Source organism: Acomys russatus, chromosome 30 (assembly GCF_903995435.1).
Source record: "Acomys russatus chromosome 30, mAcoRus1.1, whole genome shotgun sequence".
Lineage (NCBI taxonomy): Eukaryota > Metazoa > Chordata > Mammalia > Rodentia > Muridae > Acomys > Acomys russatus.
This window is the reverse complement of record NC_067166.1, coordinates 9,462,255-9,483,588: the sequence shown is the minus strand read 5'-3', so window position 1 is coordinate 9,483,588 and position 21,334 is coordinate 9,462,255. Positions and strand designations below refer to the sequence as shown.

General features: G+C 41.5%; 1 protein-coding gene across 10 annotated transcripts in view; it reads left to right on the top strand.

The window, feature by feature from the left end:
* The window catches only part of Pde4d (phosphodiesterase 4D), a 1,424,262-nt gene that overhangs the window by 1,119,975 nt on the left and 282,953 nt on the right, over positions 1 to 21,334 (top strand). The gene's annotated exons all lie outside the window — the stretch shown is intronic.

Sequence of the window (21,334 nt, the reverse complement as noted above, 5' to 3'; positions counted from 1 at the left end):
AGTTTAAAACCCACATTGAAAAGCTGAAGCTAACTCTGTTGTCCACATGGTGGTTCACTTTAAAACTTGTCTCACAGAATGAGATACCGTACATTCAAAGTTAATGCTTTCTTTAATCTTGTATTTCTAATTATTTCTATGGAAATCATATTTTTTTAAATGCCCACTACAAATTAGACAGCAAAACCTAGTTAATTTGAGCCAAATACCTGGCTGTACTGCTGGGAGCTGAAGCAACAACAGTAAGCAAAAATGAAGTTGCTTGCACAATCTTAAGGATGGGTCTCTGTTATTTAGGTCAGCTGCAGCAAATTCAGAGACTCTCAAGCTCACACAGAAGTATGCACTATTTTTGAGTTAAATTATGTTCTTAGTTGTCTACAGAGACAACTTTTAAATTTGGATGAAAACATTAATGGTTTATTTGCTTAAAACCAGAAAGGAAGATTTGTTCTAGAATTTTTTTTTAGTGAGCAAGAAAAATTTGAGACAGCAAATTACAAAGACCTAATACTAAATCTGTAAACAAATGCTATCAAGGTATAAAAAAGGTTTCCAGCAAAATGTGTAGGTAGTGCTTTCACCAACTTCCATCTTAAAAGAAGGAAAACAAAACAACAACTAGCATTTTCATAGTGATGTTAATTTATTAAGACATTTGGTTGAGTATTGGAAAGCATGCCTATGAGAACTTTGCATCAGGGAATGTGTCTGCTTTGCTTATTATCAGCATCTCATTCTTGGCTATAAGTCATTGAATGATCAGAACATTTCAGAGTCTCGAAAATTATTGTGCCCATGTCCAAGATATGGCTTTCTAGGTTTTTTATTGACATTCAGTTCTAAAAGCAAGTTCTTTAGCATGATAGATCTCTGCCTGCAGAGTCGATGGAGTGGAAGAAATCTATGGCTCGGTGAAGTAAAGAATCTGAGATACTTTAAAAAAAAAAAAAGGCAGAGCTGAAGTTCTATTTGACTTACAAATGAGTTATGACATGTTCCTTTTAAAAAAAAAATCAAAGATATAGGTGCATCCTTGGTCGAGCTCTGGCCCTTTCCAAGTATGTGTCCTGCTACAAGTAAGTGAAGAAGTGTTCTCCATCATCCATTATCGGTGTGTCCCACACTTTAATTCTTACCTGCTTTATTTATAATAAATCAAAGGCTGAAGACAGCATCTCTGGTAACTGTCAAGGGCTAGTCCCTCTAGGAAACCTGAGAGACTTCATCACTCATTGATTTCCTCTTAATTTGTCAATTCCTTGCATAATGATAAATTGAACTTTTTTATATGCACTGTGTTCGTTGCTGTGGGCTCTACACTGTCTCACCAACTAGAATGCAAAGTCTTTGGAGCCTGACACTTGACTAGAACACTGCCTTTCCCTCTTACCTGATGTCACTGCGTACTGCATACAATCCAGCTCTCACACTTATGCCTTTCACAAATCAGAGTGGAAGGCTAAGGAGATAACAAGGCAGCCAGCTACTTCTCAGCTCTCCAAAGAATTGTGAATACAGCCGCAGTGATACAGGATAGTGAAAAGCCGCCACTATCATATAGCTTTACATTTGAAGCAAACTGTCCGCAATGAATCATTGTATATCTATAGACTACACGCACGTACATGTGTGCATATGCACATACATGCTATGATTATCTTAGGATAATCAGTTCTACTGCATAGCATTCCTTGAGGTCAAAGCAATAAATTTCTTTTTTTTTTTTTTAAAGATTCATTTATCTTTTTAAAATATTTATTTATTTATTTATTTATTATGTATAGTGTTCTGCCTGCATGCACACCCACAGGCTAGAAGAGGGCATTGCATGATATTACAGATGGTTGTAAACCACTATGTGGTTGCTGGGAATTGAACTCAGAACCTTTAGAAGAGCAGGTGGTGCTCTTAACCACTGAGCCACGCAATAAATTTCTTATTAAAAATATTTACAATGTACTTTAATTTCAAAACACCTTAAGAATTTTCCCTTTTTCTTTTTAATATACAATATTCTTTAAAGTGTGACCATAACAAGCTTCCCTGGGCCTTTAAAAGGTGTTGGATATGATTCCACTATTGAACCAACTGAAAGATCTGGCTTTTGGCCAGTATTTCTTCATTAAATTTATCCCATGTAAGATTTTTTTCCCTGGGGACAATATTATATATTTATATATTCTGTAATGATTCTTAAATGGGCATAGTATTGTATCACATTTTTCTTTGAATATGAAATGGTTATTAATATAGCATGCAGGTGGCACTCAGAGAATTAAGTTCAAATGCATTTCTTTGGCTCCGTTTCCAAGGCACATCTGTAAGACACAAAATTTAGCTAATGGGTCTGATTTGTTAAAGTGGTGGGAAAGCATGTATGTGTAGAGTATGGTGACTCTTGAGAAACAAACTATTAGATAATTGTACAGTTTTCAAGACAGATTTGATATTAGATTTTCATTAATGACAAGTCTTTTGTGAGCAAAAATATATTTTAAGAAAAAAAAGCCAAAATATTTATATATAGCTGTTTAAAGTAAGTTTGATTTCATAGAAAAAGAAAAAGTAATGAGAAAGCTGGTGACTAGAGCTGAAAGATTTCTTTCCCAGAAATCCACATAGAGGAATGAGAGACCTCTCAAATTTGTCTTCTGACCTCTACATGTACACACACACACACACACACACACACACACACACACACATCATGTATATAGATAAATGTAATAAAAACATGCTTTTAATAGGGGCAGAAGGCAGGGAGGGATCATGGAGTGGGGAGTAGGACAGGATTACATAATAACAAACTCTCCTCTGTGGATTCAGAATGGAGTGCCAACCATGTTTAAAGTTCCAGGATTGTTGTCAGCATCAGGGAGCTGCTTACAAAGGTGGCTTTGTTTTCAAAGGTATTCAGCAATTACCCCTCGGTTTTGTCCTGTTGTGTAAGACCCACCTCGCTAGAGAGGCCTCTTACTCCTGTTTTGAAGAAGAGATAAGAATAGATTAGATTTGTAAAAAAGTGATGTGGATGACTTATTTTGGATTTTTTAAAATTAGTATCTTGGATAACAGGGTTAAGGGAACCATAATGTGAGAATCAAGTTGGGGCAATGACTTAACAAGCTTGGCAGCTCAAAGAACTCTAGCTGGAAAACACTAGCAATTTTTTTTCCTTAGAAAAAGTGTTAATGTTGAAAATTCCAGTAATGTTCAAGAAAGTAGTAAATAAAGTGTTACTGTTATAGAGATTGCCTTGTCTTCCCACCAGAAGATATCATAAAGCTTTCATCTTCTTGGCTTCTCAGAAGGAGATGTTCACAAGAACATTTCACATAGCAGCCATGGGCTAGGTGACATGCAAATAAAAAGTCTCTCTTAGGGACAGCCAGGTAGCACAGGGGTTGACTCAGGAGAGCCACACAGGTCTTGGCAGAAAATGGCTCTAACTGCCCTGCCCCCTGAACTGATAGGGGTCACAAGATACTCTACAAAAACTGAAATCCTCAGAAAATATGGTGGACTCAACTTTGTAAGTTGTTTCAACATCTTTCCCTCCCCAGAGTTTTAGCAGAATTGCCAAGACAGTAATTTGTTAAGCACACTGAGCATATACTAGCACCTCTTGTCATAGGAGTACTAAGTAAATATTTCACCACCTCACAGTGGCACAGAGTGCCATGCACAGTCAGACCATAGACTGACACAGGTAGTCTTGTGCTACGGAAAGATAAAGGAAAAGTCGTTTAAGCAAAAGAGCTTTGATATCTGAAAGCACTCCCTGGGAAAGCAGGCTCCAATCTATCTCTTTGAACTGCAGGTATCAGAACAGCAGCACTCAGAACAGTGTGAGTGGGGCTTATAGGAAAGTGCACTGTGATTTTTCTCTTCCCTGGTGGGGGTGGGGGGCTGTTTGCCGCTAGCTCACCAAGGCAGGAGGAGAGGAAGGCGAAGTGCCATGACCAAACTCCAAGAACCACTTCAGGGAGCTAGTTCAATTTTACTTGGGGAGAATAAAGGCTTATATAGTCTTTGGGGAGTGGGTGGGGGGCTTCCAAGGTAGGTGTATGTAATTGATTGAAAATTAGGCATGTAATGATGTTTGACTTGCACTTGGCAGCACGCTCCTATCATATGAACCGGAGCACAGCACCTAATTGTCCTATATAGGAGCAGGGAAGGAAGAGCTAGCAGGGAACTGTCCTAAAGGCTGTATATCAAATGTGGTTAGGGGCATCTATGTCTAAAGGCACTCTCCAGATGAAGTCAGGCAGAGAGCAGGGGGACCTGCTGGGGAGAGGGCGTTCCTCCATCTAACACTGAGCTCAGAATGGCTTTCTGGCCTGGGAGGACTGCAACCTCAAACAGCAGGGTCCTCCAACAATACATGGTCTGTCGCTTCTCCTTACCTCTTACTATACCTAAGAAATAGACTGTGGGATCACAGTTGCCAATGTCCTCATGAAAACCCTGACTAGATCTCTTCCCTCAGGTTGGGGTGTGAGCGCTACAAGCAAATTGGCAGATCTGGAGCATCACTCTCCGGGTCCAATGAGCAGCTCCTGCACACTATTTATTTCATTACTAGAGTTTCTCAGGTTGTTTCTGGTGTTTCTTGTGATCCCCAGCTCATCTCATTTTATTCCTTAGAGTAAGTGAGAGGGTCGCGTACAATTGCTGTCAAATAGTAGAGGGAGAACGGGAGATTTGTAAATCAAGGACCATACATAGAGTGTCAGGAAATCAGGATTTTAAAAAGTAATAATAATAGAAGCTAAGCAGAGCATAGTGGTATAGGCCTTTAATCCCAGCCCTCAGGAGGCAGAGGCTGGTGGATCTGTGAGTTTGAGGTCAGTTTGTTCTATAGAGCTGATTCCAGGGTAACTAGGGCTACTCAGAGAACCCCTGTCTTGGAAGAAGGAGGAAGAGGAGGAGAGGAAGAGGAAGGGGAGGAGGAGGGGAAAGGGCTCATTTTATAGCAGGTGCTTAGCCTGTACTAGGCAGCATTCCCAGAGATATTCATTATCTCATGCATGTAGTCCTATAAAACAGCCTCCGGCAATGGATTCATCAGCTAGACAGTATGTGAAAGCTTGCCAAGGATGAACTCCGGCAGGCAATCCTACAACCCAGACACCCAAGAGCTGTTACCCTTCCACCTTCAGATTCTGGAGTTGATCCTCTTGTTACCACACCAGGAGGAATTTTGTGTGAGTCCTTTAGACTACTGAAATCAGAATCCTGCCCTGCGTAAATAATACCTCCTAGCTGCAAGAAAAATAGTGAGATGATTATTCTAAAATATAGTAGGAGGTTAATGCTATTTGTAGTATGTGATACAATAGGCTCGATGATCTCAGTTTTCTAATATATAGAGACCAAGCATAGTGGTTTAACACAGTGCTAAGGAAAAGCATTGGAACAAAATAACTGCTTTCATATCTAAGGTCTAAGGAAAGAAGCTAGAACCTCCTGTGCATCCTGCTACTGCACCAGATGCCCAGTGTCAAAGTATTTCTTAGGCAGAATGGACAGAAGGGATGAAGGAGTACATGAACCAGACAGCTGCTGCAGCTGAGAAATAGAGGACAAGCAGGAAGGGGCATCTCTCTCCATCCATAATGGTCCATAATGGTCCATAACGGTAGGCTAGAGCGACACATTGTTTCAAAAATCCAAATGGGGGCTGGACGGGGATGAATGAAAGAACTAGAGAAAGAGAGGTGAAGGAAGAGTTAGAAGGAGGAGGGAGGGAGGGAGGGAGAAAGGAGAAAGGGTGAAACTGGTTTTATGTGGTCTGTTTCTGTTTCCTTCCTGAGGTTTCCCTACGCCACCTCCACCCCCACCCCCCACCTTCTTGGACTTCAGTCTGACTTTTTCATCTAACAGAAATCACTGGTCATATTGTAAAACTTTGTTGCAAAAATGTTGCTCATTAGCCAGGAGACTCAGAGAGGTCAGCATCACCATGCAGCACGCATATCCATCCTACTGGCACTATCCTGATCATTAAACTAGTTTTTTTTATTGTACCCCAAATTGTGAGTAATATGTACTAAGCTGACAAGGAAAAAATCACCGATAGGTAACATTGATACCTGATAAAAAAAATGACAATATTATCAGTCATTTACTTTATGGAGAGACACAGCATGGACTAGGTAGTGTTGGCTTTTGAGCCAAACGCCACGCTGAAGCGCCAGCTCTGGATTTCTCAGCTGGGCAGCTCTCCTGGCCTCCAGAAACCAATGCCATGTCTATAAATGGAAAATGAAAACACCTACTTTATAAGGTCATTGTGCAGATTGAGGGAAAATATGTGCGCAAAGGCAGGCTTCCCTGCCACCTCTTTTATAGCGTTTTCTACACTTCCCTTGTCACTTCATGAATTTTGTGATGTCCTTTTTCAAATATGTTTAGAGACTAGCTGTCACTGCTGAGACCTCGTCTGGTCTCAGAATCATATCACACAGCTAGCTGACTTACAGACAGTGTCCCTCCAGGCACTTTGCACACGCACACAAGTTTACCTTGGAAGTGGAAAGCAGTTGGCTGGCACCAAAGCGGCAACACTGAAGTTTAAATTTCCACATCATTACTTACAGACGCTATTTGACATTAGAAAAATTACTTAAATCCATGTGACCCGGTTTCCTCTTGTTTTAAACAGTGTAGCATGGGCTGTATTGGCTGTGAGAAGTTCCCAGTATATAAACAGCATGAAGCCAAATGTTAGCTATTATTAGCCCTAGCATGTAAGTTCTGTATAGCAGTGACTTTTCTTTATTCTTCCTGTATATAAAACTCCCTGGAAGGGTGTTTGATACACATTGGTAATATGTAGTATATATGCATTGGAATAATTTTCAGACCCCCCTGGTAAGCATGGGGCACCCTGAATCTCTTTGTTGTATTTCTGGTACAGAATGTTTAGTGATAGATTGGATAGATTAAGGAGCTGTAGGTTGTGTCCTGTTAAAATCCCTGTTCCGGATGTCAGCCTCGTTCAACCCAGAAGCCATGTACGTCAATGCCTTTGGTCAGCGAGCCAGGGCAGATACTTGGGGCTCGCATGATAGTGCTGTGTAGTCTAATTATTTAGAAGTAGTGAATGTTGAGTATTTGTTTCCATTTAAATATAATTGATTTGATTTTACCTTTCTGTAATCTTAGATAGTTGGTTGCTGATTATACTAACTTATAAATACTCCTAAGAGGCAATGGTTGGTATCAACTGTGGCCGACTTCTTCAACACTCCTCTATGACTGATGTATGACTAACCCTTCAGGAGCAAAATGGATGAGGTCTCTAGAGAAAGGAAACATATTAACAATAAAGAAAGAAAAAGAATTGGAAAGGGAGGTTTTTGCTTGGGAAAATCAGTAAAGCCTTCAACAAGAAAAATGATCATTTATTTAACTATGAATCCAGACCATCCATGCATCCGTGAATACATTTGCAGTCCTCAGCATCTGACCTGTAACTCAGAATTGGTTGCACCTCGGTAATAGAACTGTGTGGAAACCAACCCCATCACTGACCTTGTTTTAGGTAGGTCGGACCGTGACCTTGTGAGGGAATATGCCTTTGCTTTTCCTTCCCTGTGGAAATTCGAGGAGGAAGAGAAGGGAGAAGAGCAAAGAAACGAAAATGTGGAAGGGACAGTGGACAATGCGCTTTCTGCTACTGATGTCTTGTAATCCTCCTAAAGGTTCACATGTGGAAATATTACAGTAAACAAACAAACTTGGAAGTTAAAATCGAACATCAACAGTACAGCCACAGCATTAGAGTTTGGGGCTTGCCAGGTCTTTTTGCACATTTTCCTGCAAAAGGCAGATGTCATAGTGTAAAGTCAATGAGGTAATGAGTTCTCCACTTCCCAAAGTAATCATACAAGTCAGGAATGGCCACGCGCACACCTTTAATCCCAGCACCTGGGAGGCAGAGGCAAGCCCATCTCTATGAGTTCGATGCCAACCTGGTCTACACACAGGATTATCTAGTGAGACCTTTACCAAGAAAAGAAAATAAGCATACAAGTTTTAAGTCGTGCATTAGAAAGAAAGCTGGCCAGGCCAAGCTCTTCGCTCACACATACATTTTCAGCATGATGCCTGTAAATATTATCTTCATAAGGCTGGTCGCTTGATCCCTTTTGGCAATTAGTTTGTCTTTAATTGATTTGTGCATTATCTGCTGAACACTGCTATGCTTAAAGAATGCTGCGGTGCGGTTTGTTTATGGAGAGAAGCAAAATAGATTGGCTGAGAAAAGAGGCTTAAGTCTATAAAATATTCTTGGTTTTCAGGGCCTTTTTTTCTTTCAGAACCATAGCATTGTTTAGAAGAGGATGAAAAATTAACTGAATCTGATCCATGTTTTCATCCAAAGGGATGATTTATGTCCTGTTGAACAATCACATTAATTTGATGATGTAAATGCGTTCTCTAGTGAGTGGGTGGTCACTCTGGGAGAGAGGAAAACATAACAAAAGACAGCGGACCATTCCCGCCATCTCTGGGTAGACCCGGGACAAAGCGCTCATCCACTGAGTGCAGGAAGGGCTCCTGCTGGGATCTTGGCACTAAGGGATGGAAATAGCTTATACTCATCCTCAGAACACAGCTTCATCTCACATCTGACAGGTCCTTGGAAAGTGATGAGATGTTTCCCACCGTAACTTTGCCTCTTTGCTCCTTGTTAGAACATCTAAGATGCCTAACCACAGATGGTAGGGAGGTTGTCAGGGACACTGACTCTGATAGAATCACTTGTGTCCTTTGGTTCTCTTTGTGAAGAGAGCAGAGGACCCTGTGCCAACTGCTGGGTTGTGTGCTGATTTCTGACATACATGGGAATAAATATGCACTTTCTCTCCCCAAAGCAAATCCATGCAATGGACACAAGAAAGGGTAGCAGGGCACCTTGTAGAAACAGTGAGGAAGGAATGGAGGAAATTCCTGCTTAAGATAGGAGAGTTTTCAAAAACTTAATGTTTATATTCATTCTGCCTTTTCTTTTTGAAAGTATTTTGCCTACTAAGTTCTGTGACCCAAAATGCAACTGGGTTACTATTGACAAAAGCACAATAGTCTCTGCTCATGCAAAACAGCACAACACCCTAATCTAGACCAAACAAAACTGCTCCCAAGGATCTGCTCTGATCACTAAGAAGGTAGCTACTGCCCTGATTTCTAGTAGCACCAGTACATGGTGACTGTGTTGAACTCTACATGAAGGCTGTGGATATGGTTCAGGGGGCACATAAGCTTGGGGACCCAACTTTCAATCTCTAGCACCCAGGTACAAAGTTGGGCATGGCTGTGCTCACCCAAAGCCTAATGAAGACCGTTGATGGAGACGCGGTGGACAGAGGCAGGGCTATCCCTGGAGCTCACTGACCATCCAGTGTATGCAAAACTGCGAGCTCCGGGTTCAGATAGAGGCCCTGTCTCAAAAATTGACATGAAATAGGAATTGAAGACAACGACATCCAATATTAGCCTCTAGTCTCCATGCCTACATACATGCACACGCGCACACTCAAAATAAACACTACAGGAATGCAATCGCATAACTACAACAACTTTCACAGGGTTTTTTTTCTCCCTTGTCAATTTTGTGTTCTCAAGTTTCTTTTGCCTTGCGTTGCACGGTGGTAGGCTTTTCTAAGTGTGGTGGTATTCCACTAAACAGCCAACAGCAATTTGCTTACCTATCCCATTATCAATAAGTATTCATACATTCCAGTTTGAAGCCACTGTGACTAGACCCACACCAAATAATTTCAAACAAATACGCAGGCATTTTGTGTAGGTTTGTGTACATACACAGAAACAGTATATTCTGGAGGGTAGAATTTCTCAGTTGTAGGTCTTGTATTTGTTCCTTGACACTTCCAAACAGGATTTCAAAGTACTCCAACTTTGTTTTTTTTTAAGCCCCCAAAGTAGTACTCTGGTGTTCTGCCCACTCACCAAAGTATAGGCTATGTGGGTTTTCACTGACAGTGTGAGCACTTTAATGAATGAAGCTATTATGTTTTTCATTTACAGAGCTGAGTGTTCTGATATTTGTCTAGGAACAGCATGGGTAACAGTGAGCCATTTATAGTTTATGTCTTCTCATAATGAATAGTACATTATTGACTAAAAATGACAATATTGTAAAAAAAAAAAAAAAAAGCCAAACTTGGTTGGATATAAAGGTAGAATTTTTCCCTCTCTTTGGTGCATATTCAATGTTGTCCCAGTTTCATTTCTGTTGTTGCTATAATAATAGACTCTGACAGAAGAGCCAGCTAAGGGAGAAAGGGCTTACTTTGGCTTGCAGTTCCAGTTTGTCGTCCATTAGTGGGCGAGGCCAAGACAAGCACTCAAACAGCAAGTTGCACCACTTCCAAGAATAAAGCAAATGAATGCACGCTTGCCTACCTATGCTCAGCTTTCTCTCTGTACGTAGGCAGGACTCCTAGGATTGCATGTCCAGAGAGGATTGTCACTCATAATAAGCAGGGTTTTCTCCTGCCAATCAATGCACTTGTGACTGTTCCCTCCAGCCATCCCCACTGGCCAACCCGATCTAGACAGTCTCTCGTTGAGACTCTGCTCCCTAGTGATTCGGCGTTGTGTCAGGCTGACTAAAACTAACCATTATGCTCAGTTTAAGCATATCATAATATTTTTATTATTTCCTAATCCAACAATAACCCTAATTATCAAGAACTGTGAAAAATAATTCATTTTATTTTATTTTTTTTTAATTTTTATCTCTGATTTTCAGTTCTAGCTGTAATGCCCTATAACCACGTTAAATCAGGGTTTTAGTTACATCTTGGAAAAGTTACCTTACACTTGATCTAAACCACCTCAACCCATTTTGAAGTGCCAGCAAATACAGGGTATTTGTCAAGGTACCATAAGTGTGTGTTACTTTTTCAAACATTTTATCCATGTATGCAAAGCAGCTTTTTCTTTTATCACCTCCATTTTTGTTATTGCCATTATTATTTTTCAGTGTCAAGATTCTGTTGCTGCTTCATCTGCCTTCCTATGCAATTCCTTCTATAGTTTATGACAACCTCACCCATGACCTCGGTCTGGCTTCTGGCATTATCAATCAAGTTAACCATGTCGATCCAGGCTCAGCTTGTACCATACCAAATTTGATCATGAATTTCTAAGTGGTGTCTGCAGATGTCTAACTGTGGCTTGGGTTGTTACTCTGAGTCCTGTTTCTTAAAGCCTTCAAAGTCTAGTCCTACTGCCAGCTAAGGGTGGTGGTGTATGTGCATCTATAATTCTAGCTCTTGGGGGTATAGACAGTGGAGTAGGGGATGGAGACTCCAGGACAACTGTGAGCTACACAGAAGGCCCTGATCTCAACAACATCAAATTTAGCCCTGTGGCTCTGGGAGTCATGGCATATTGAAAAATAAACAGTAACACCAAGACAGCGTATTCTAGAGGTTTTGTCCCATAAAGCAATGTATATAACCATTAACATATTGAGTATTCAAAACATTCATTTTTTAAAAGCATTTGATTCCCACCAGGGCAGCAAATTAAAGAGTAGTTAATAATTCATTGCATTCTCTCAATTTCTGCCTTGGGAGGAGGTCTGCAAGGTGATACTGCACTTAAGATATTCTTTCTGATTTCCTCACAAGTAAGGCTTTCCTAGAAAGGTAATCTTCAAGATCAACATTCCTTGGTGTCTAATTTTCCATATTCATTTCTAAATCCTGTTCATTCTTTCTGATCACTTGGTTTGTTTCTAGTATTTTCCAAATGGTAAGTCTCAACAGCTGATGATTTTTCTCAGTGACAAGAGTGATGTGACAAACTAAAACCCACAGAATTGATTTTATTTATTTATTTGCTTGTTTGTTTACTGTGAGACTGGTTCTTCCTAGTCTCCCTGCCTCCCACTCGAAAGTGCTGGGGCCACAGGACTGGCCTATCACAGCTGCATCAGGAGACTGAGTGCCTAAGTTATGTTCTAGCCGCTAAACTGTTCAGCAAAATCACTGAAGAAAAGCAGAAGCAGGCTGGGTGTGGTAGCGCAGGCCTTTAAAAAATCCCAGTACTTGGGAGTCAGAGGCAGGTGGAGCGCTGTGAGTTCGAGGCCAGCCTGGTCTATAAAGTGAGTCTAGGATGGCCAAGGCTACACAGAGAAACTCTGTCTCAGGAACCACCCCCCGCCCCGGCCCCCACAAAAAAAAAAAAAAAAAAAAAGAAAGAAAAGAAAAGCAGAAATTGTCTCATCCTTGTCTTCAGTTCCCCACTGTCCTGCCTGGAACCAGGGGTGACAAGAGTGGAAACATTTGTTTTGAAAAAAGGAAAGGGTCAGAGAGGGTGACAGTCTCTAAGCAGACACTCACCCCAGTATTTATTGAATGACTGACTGCAGCCGCTTGACACAGTGAACTTTGACCTCCATGGGGAAATGTAATCTGAGACTGTAGTGAGTGATGTGGCCAACAGCCAATCAAAACGCTAGAAAACAGAATTAAACAAAAAGGCAGGGCTTGGTTATTGCGCGCTGTAGCTTTGCTTTAGGAAGAATTGCCTTTTCCTCCTTTTAAATCATTTAACGTACATGATCCGATGAGCCCAGGACAGTTTATAGACAAAGGCTGAGCCCTGCGTTTTAGGCCAGTGTTTCTCAAACATGACTGTGCGCACGGAGCTCCGAGGAGCTTGTTAAAGTGCGGAATTTGATTAAGTAAATCTGAGTTGAGACCTGAGATTCTGTATGTCCAGGAAGCTCCAAGATGACCCTTGGTCAGGGTTTAGGATACAGAAGTTAGAGTGAACTTTTCTGGACACTTTGCAAATCAAGTACCAAATAAATAGCTGTGTGTGAAATCCATTAAAATTAATTGGCAAGCCGGGAGTGGTGGCGCACGCCTTTAATCCCAGCACTCGGGAGGCAGAGGCAGGTGGATCGCTGTGAGTTCGAGGCCAGCCTGGTCTACAAAGTGAGTCCAGGATGGCCAAGGCTACACAGAGAAACCCTGTCTCGAAAAACCAAAATAAATAAATAAATAAATAAAATTAATTGGCTTTTTAGTGGAGTCCAAAAATAATACCAATTCTTATTAGTATAGAAAAAAACTGTAATGTACTTGTAACATGTCTAGCCATTAAAATCAACCACTTTTGTAAATGCCTGAAGAGCTACATATTTTAAGGTCTCCCTCTATGTACAGAAACTATCTTAAGGAGTTGGTATTGAGAAAAAAGATTCCTATAAAACACACAGAGACGGGAGGATGTGGGCTAGTGCGCTCTCTCTCTCTCTCTCTCTCTCTCTCTCTCCCCCTCTCCCTCTCCTTCTCCCTCTCCCCCCTCTCCCTCTCCCTCCCTCTCCCTCTCCCTTCCCTCCCTCCCTCCCTCCCTCCCTGCTCTCTCTTTCTCTTCCATAATGAGACATGAAGAGTATCTCCTTTCACACAAGAAGCCTAGGCAAAAGGACTATGGTTTTCTGTGAATGATATAAGCCACCAAAGAGCCCAGAGGCAGCTAAAGAAAGGATTTAAAAGACTGAGCCTGAATTCTGGTCCACCCAGCAGACCTACAGCCTTACCTAGAGAAGAATTTGTCATCCTGCCAAAAGTCACCTTGTGTGCCACTTGAGATATCCTAGAATTTGTGCTAAAAATGGGATCACTTAGTGAGTGCAGGCCCGCTTAAAACATACTCACCCACACACGTCACTATGCGAGTGAGCTGGGGAGAGCTGCTCTCGGTTTATCATTTTGCTTTCTTTGGTTTACAGTGACTACAACAGAACGGATCATATCCATTCTCTGTGAGGTAGACAGGAAGTTCTGAACTATCGGGGCACCGGGAATCTTTCCTGGTGGCTGCTTTGCATATTGCATGAAGACAGCATATGGCTTTGCTATGCAAATCCAACCTGAGAGTTTGTTCGTGTAGTGCTCTGCAATTGACCGGGCAAACTGTAGGGTCTTACTTTTAATATAAATTTTCTTCATCGCATAAGTGAAGTACCAGCATGCATTTCCTTGGCCACCTTCATCCAGTCATCAAAATAATCAGGTTTTAGTGGAAGAGCAGCAGCTAGCTTAAGCGGATGTCCACTCTTGTGGCAAGGCATTTAATCAGTCAGACCCTTAATCTTCTCATTTGAAATTCAAATATATTATATACTTATTCCCTTCTTCTAGAAACAGCATCATAGAAGAAAAAAATAAGACAATTTGATGTGTGCATAAATATTTCATCACATATCAAACATGTACTGATGAAATCAATAGCATGCCCAGAGGGGGAAAACAATGGGCACTTCAATGATAACGTCGCTGTGAGCTTATACGCTGTTCAATTATCCACACAGCAAGTGTATATTGAGCTCATGTAAGCTGTCATATTGATGAAACTCCAAAGATCATGCTGTAAACCGTGATTCATATGATACACTATTCATTTTTTAAAAATATTTATTAAGTTATTTGTCTGTTAATTTGATGTATGTGAGCATTTTGCTCTGGCATGTATGTCTGTGTACCATCTGTGGGCCAAGTACTGGAAGAAATCGGAAGAGGCATCTGACCCTCTGGAACTAGAAGTACAAATGGGTGTGAGCCACCATGTCAGTGATGGGGAGCAAAAGAGGGCTCCCTGCAAGAGCACCAAGGGCTCTTAACTGCTGAGCCACCTCTCCAGCCCCACTGACATTCTTTCAAATGAATTCTAGTAAGCGTAAACAAAGCAGGTATACGTGATCTCACTTCCACGGAAGAGCTAATAATCAGCCACATAAACATGGAATGAGTGGTGACATCTCCTGAGTTCCGGGAGATGTTGTCAGAGTTTCGGTAAGATAAGAGGAATCAGTCTGTAGGGGTTGCTGCCCCCCACACGGTGTCCGTAGTGAATAGCGATATATTGCATCCTTGCAGAACAAAAGAGTTCAAACCACAGAATAAACATATGAGTCTATGCATGTGTTAGCCAGATTGCTTCAGTCTCCCCAAAATAGATGAATGTGCTAGAACATTATATTTATACCCCCAATATATACATCATATGCATGTTTGTCAAATATTTTAAATAAATTTTAGAAAATGGGCAACAGTGTGGAAATGAAGCCTAGATACTTCCTTAGGTCATGTTTTTTAGAATTTCAAGAAAAAGATAAATGTAACATTACATCAACTACTTCCATGCCTTACCAATTCAACTGGTTAATGGACCTCTTTTCATAATGTAAACTCTGTAGCATGACAGGTCAAATGTTTAGATACCTCTGCTCATTCTGAAGTTCACATTTATACACAAGAGGGGGGAAATGTCCTAATAAAAGTTACCAAAAGAATTTAGTCCATATTTGGTTATTGACAGTTCAAAGGGGAAAGGTGTTTCTCATCTCATTAGAAGCTACTAACCACAAAATATCAACATCACAGCAGAGTGAGGGCCCTGGGGGAATGTGCAGATAAGAGGAACCCTGTGCTGTAGGCCCTGCTATTTGTCAGAGATAAGCAATGAGGCTGAGTCTTTTGTTGGGTGGGCCTCAGAGCAAAATAAAAGGAAAGGCCATTCTAAGTACAAACTTACACCCTTACAAATTCCCCTGCCGTTAAGATCTCTAGGGATCTTTGAAGTTGTAAGAAATACAAGTATTGCTTTTAGGTGCCCAGTTCCAATTAGCAAACTGTTACCAAAAAAAAAAAGAGGGTTTAGATGAATTTTAAGTGGCTTTGGCTTCATGGTTGGTTGATCTGTGATATCGGAGTTCAGACCACAGCTCTTCCAAGTTAAGTATTATGGCGCGCATTTGTAGTCTGAGGTGCTCAGAGAGTTGGGGCAAAAGGATCACAGGAATTCATGTTTTCCAGACAAACACTGAAAAACTCCACCTTGAACAAAACAAACAACTCAGGATGTAAAGCTTTTATGGCATTTATTAAATTTCTTGAGTATGGTTTTCTTTTTTAGCTGCCTGTACACCAAGATACTTTATATTGAGAATAATTTGAGGTGATAGATGCATAGCCCTCCCTTTAATATAAGTCTGTGTGTGTGTGTGTGTGTGTTTATGTATGTGTATATTCTGTAGTATGTATTGTACATGTATATATGTAGGTGTGCATACATGCATATGGAAGCCAAAGGTCTACATTAAGTATTTTATTTATTCTCCACCCAGTCCTTTAAGGCAGGGGCTCTCACTGAACCCAGTAATCACTTTTTTAAAATGCCAGGTATAGTGGCCCACACCCTTTTTTTTTTTTTTTTTTAAGATTTATTTATTATGTATACAGTGTTTTGCCTGCTTGTACCCATGCATGCCAGAAGAGGGCACAAGATCTCCTTATAGGTGGTTGTGAGCTGTGTGGCTGCTGAGAATCGAACTCAGGACCTTTGGAAGAGCAGCCAGTGCTCTTAACCTCTGAGCCACCTCTCCAGCCCCATTTAACTAGCTTCCCAGGAAGTTCCAAGATCTGCCTGCTGCTGTCTCTGCCCCCAGCACTGGGAATACAGATATGTGCAGCCACATCCAATTGTTTTACATTGGTGCTGGGGACCCAAACTCAGGCTTCCATGCTTGTGCAGCAGACACTGTACTGAGACCCCATCAACCCACTTCTTTAAGTTTCATTCTGTTAAAGAGAAGTTAAGTCCTATGACATTTGCTTATGGAACAAGACTAATTTTCTGCCTTTAAATGATAATAACTATTATTTAAAAAGATACAGTGCTAGAGTTGATCAAATCCATGCCATTTATACAAACATGTGCGTGTTATGTGCATTTAGATATAGTCTATATAGATTATATGTGTATAATTGGATAGTAGCTTCACTCAGATCATATTTATTTTCATATCCATTGACTTTTGCTGAGATGTTTAAGTTCCAGACAGGTTTTATATATACCATCATGATTTAATATTCTTTAAGGAAACCATTTTTGTTAACATTTCCAATCACTATCACTATACCTTTCCTACTTGCAAAATTATTGCCCTGCTGTTGTGGCTTGGGTGTTCCTGAGGCATTCTGGTGCTTCTTGACAGGTGTGGTTTTCAGGTACTTAGGTGTTGGATGAGCCTCCAGATTGCCCAGTGTCCATATTGCAAACGGCTCACTAAGCTGAGAATCTAAGGTAGCAAACACATCATATCTGTGTAGGAAGGTGGGCATAAATGACAGTGGGGTGCTCATCAAGGCCTGTGTCATCTAGCAAGAGAGCCACTGGCCACCATGCTTTCCAGTGAGGTACGCTCTAAGTGTCAAATGCACAGAGGATTTGTAATATCTTTGTAGACGGAGTGCCTCTTAATATTTTTTTTCACATGTAACATCAGATCTTCTAGAAACACTCTTTGGAAATGTTGGGAAGGCTGAAGTACACCCACCTCCCCTTTTGACTCAGTCTTTAGCCCTGACTGGACTGCCTCTGGGATGTGGTGTGGAGCAGGACAGCCTCCAGCATGTGGCCCTTCAGCACCTGCTTCCCACGTGCTAGAATTACAGTGATGCATGGCCACGCCCCGCTTCATCTGGCTGGTTTGTTTATAGGCAACCTTTCCACACAGCCCAGTCTGGTCTAGAACTCACAATGGAGCCCCAAGGAGACTCAAGCTCTTCATCTTCCTGCTCTGACCTCCCGAGTGATAGAATTACCTTACTTTATAGGCACGCACTACGCTAGTCTGTTACCTTCTACCACTATACGTTGTTGTTATTTTTATAAAACTGTTTGTCTCTCTTAACGCGGCAATCACACAGAAAAAACTGAGGCTCTGTTATATTACTTTTAACAAGCTTCACAGCTCAAAAACTGGGCAGTTATTACCCTAGTCTTAACTCTCTGGGCTAATTTGGCTTCCTCCCAGCATACATCCCAGAGATACTTGTACTTTGTAGCTTTTGCTGTTCTAGCTCCTTTCCCCTGATGTCGTTGGGCCCTCTCCTGTGGCTGAATCGCCACCTTCCTCCTCTAACTCCTTCTTGAGAAGAAATATGTAATTTTCTGATAAGATAGCTTGCTTTCAGCTCAACTGAAGCAATTAAATGTAGGATTTAAAACATACCAGAATGTATGTGTTAACTACACTTATATCCATAGCGTGTGGCCAGAGTGACTCAGGCGCGTCACTATCTAGGACTTGGTTTGCAATGGACAAAGAGGAGGGAGGACCCGCCTTGTAGTTGGAGCTACAGCTCTCAGTGGAGAGTTAAGATTTGAAGAGGCACTGACAAGATAAAGCCATCATCACCATTAGATGCCAAAATAGGGGGTTAATCCTGAGCCCGTGGTGTGTGAAGATCTCATAGAATATTGTCTCTCTTTACATCATTTATTCTTTTTTTGTGTGTGTTTTTATATACATTTTGCTAAACAAGCCATCAGGAAAGATGATAATAGACTTTCACTAATATTATTTAGCTCTTTGGTTGGAATCTACATTTCTCAGCATTCATTTATCCTCGACCTCTTCCCTGAGGAAAAAAAAAATTGCCCACCCCTCCCCAACGTGACACATACCTCCTCACAACTGTGTGACCTCTGTCCTAGTGATGCCCTTCTCATGGCTGCCGTACTTTAATATACAGCCCTCTGCCTTTCTCAGAGAAAGGAGTAGCTCAGGTGCCTGAGCTCAGTGGTAAGGATCTTCAAGAGCTAATGGCATGCAGTGTGTCAACACAGCTACACAGACACCCTTCAGACAGAAAACTCTTTCAGATATGACATTTAAGGAATTCCAGAGACACAGGGAACTGCAGCATGATGCCGCTGATCCCTCGTGTTCACCATGCAAAATTTTGTTGGCCAAGATGTTTTCTGTTTGTTTGTTTTCTTCATTAAGAAAGCCATGGACCATTGCACAGAGCAGAAGGCCATTTGCCTTGGTGATGTGTTACTGGCCAGGGTTGGGAGCCTGGGAGTTCGTCATTTGTTTCTCAATATCCCACAGAGATCGGCATCCAACGTTTTTTTCTCTCTACAAGGCAAAACTGTTGCCCTAATCATCTCGCAAGCTGCCTGTGGGGAACAAATGGAAGGTGCTTTTTGGAGGGAGTGCTATGATGAGGAAACATTTTTGGGGTATGGCATGGATTCACACAGCCTCAAGGCCTTCTTGGGAAGCTGTTTTCCACACTTCCATGGAAGCACACACAATATCACTGGTTTTCACATTTATTTGCAACCTGGGAACAATCTGAGTCCTGATTCTGCAGCATCTCTTCCTAGTAGCAAAGAAAAACAGGCTACAATTGTGCATTTGAAAAAGATTGACTTTACATTTTTAATTACGTGTGCTTGTTGCATGGGGGTAGGTATGTGCATGTACATTAAGATGCCTGAGGAGGTCAGTCGTGGTGGCTTCTGTGATAGACTATGAGCCTTATAACATAACGTGTTATAAGAGCAGTGTGTGCTCTTAACTCCTGAGCTGTCTATCCATCTCCCATACAGGCAACCATCTTTAAAAAGCCCTGAATGGCTTGGCTAATGGTTGCCCACGTTCCCATGCCACTCAGGCTGTAAGCTTACATCCTTTGAAATCTTTGTATTTCCTCACAGCCCCTCAAGCCTCACTTTGCAGGGAGTAAAAAAGACATTAAGTTATACAATTCGACCGTACTATGTAGTAGAACGGAGTGGAATTCACAAATGAGTTCAGTGATTGCTCACCCGAAGGAGACAAAGTACTGCAGGCTTCGCATTCAGAGAGGGTGACTCATTGCTGATTAACTGAGTCTGCCACCTACTTTCTGCACTCTCTCCCCATCTCCGGCTCAGTGTCCTTATCTGTATACCTGAATCATAGGCAGTTAAGGGAATTCACTGTGTGGAGTGCCTGGTGTAAGACCTGGCCGCCTGTGCTATTACCTCATCAATGGCAGAGTGTGCAGCCATCTTCATTAGACCCAGTAATGTATGAATGCTTTTCACTTACACCATCTCTGCAAATGCATCTTAGAGGTGTTTTAAAATGAGAAGCAGACAGGTAGAAATTCAAGGACCACGCAAGCCTCCTTTACCACCAGAGTGGTAAATACATTGTTACCTGGCTCTGTAGGATGACTGATTCAGGAAGTTTGGTGTTTGAATGATGCTTCTCTGTCGTTTTGGTTCTTTTCATGTCTCCTGACACAGCTTTGCTCTGCTAAGCCCAGGGCCTTGTTTTATTTCATCTTGTTTTCCACATTTACCTTGGTAGAGTCTACTCATAGTAAATTGTAAAAATTAAAGTATGAAAAAATGTTTTGAAGATGTGGTTCCCTGTGCAAGATCCTGGACAATGAAAAGCAGCAGAAACCAGCAACTAGACAGAAATTAATGCTTCTTCCCTTGGGTCGTTTGCAATCTAATCTGAGCTACGCCCTGAACAAACAGACTAAATCATTCCTTAGTGGGCTGTCTTACATTGAACAGCCAAGACCACCGAGCATCTTCATGTTCAGGGGCCTCAGCAGGAAGAGTATAGAGCAACCTTTACCTTTGAAAGCTGGTCCCTAAACATGGTGGAGAGGGTATAAGAATGGAAGGCTGAAAAGAAATGCAGGTTGCAGTGTAGTTTAAGTAAACCTACAAGAAGCCTGGCTTTGTGCTGGGCATTTTTTGGTAGTAACTTTCACAATCTTCCCAACAGTTCTGAGAAATGACATAGATTCTCCCATGGCCATTTTTTTTTCCCCACAGCTGTGAAAATAGAGGTCAAGTGGGCCAGCAACTAGCTGAGGGTTGGACGGCTCAGAAGTAGCTAATGGGGTGAGGTTGGAACGCAGGGTTGCCTGGGTCACCATGAGACTTTTGTTAACTATACCTGCTTCGAACAAGAAACAGTAGGTTTTCTTCCCCCAACAATGATAATATACTAACACAAATGAGCAACAGTCCTAAAATGGGTCTGTCTCTCTAGCTTGCTGATGCCTGGCAAGAGGACACATACAGGGTGTTTCTGTGAAGGGTTTCCTCTGAGGATCATTTTCTTGTCTGTCTGGCCCTGTGAAATTAGACCTTCCCTAATGGCTTGGAGCTGAGTGTATCCTCTTGTCTCTGAAGGACAGCCTCAAGTTCGTTGAACAGTTTATTTGAAGCTTGTGGGTACCAATTCCAGGCAGCAAGCTACCACTTTCCGACTTCAAATGAGCTTTCTCGAACGTCACAGCAAAAAAAGCAATACAGGTAAATTGATTATCTTAAAACACCACACTGGCTTTTCTTTACTGGTCTTGTTACCTCTTGGACAAATTTGTTCTCCTAGCGGTGTTCAGCAAGCTGGTATTTTCTGTAATTTTTTGGCTTATGAACAAGAATCATCTGGATATAGTCACAGACA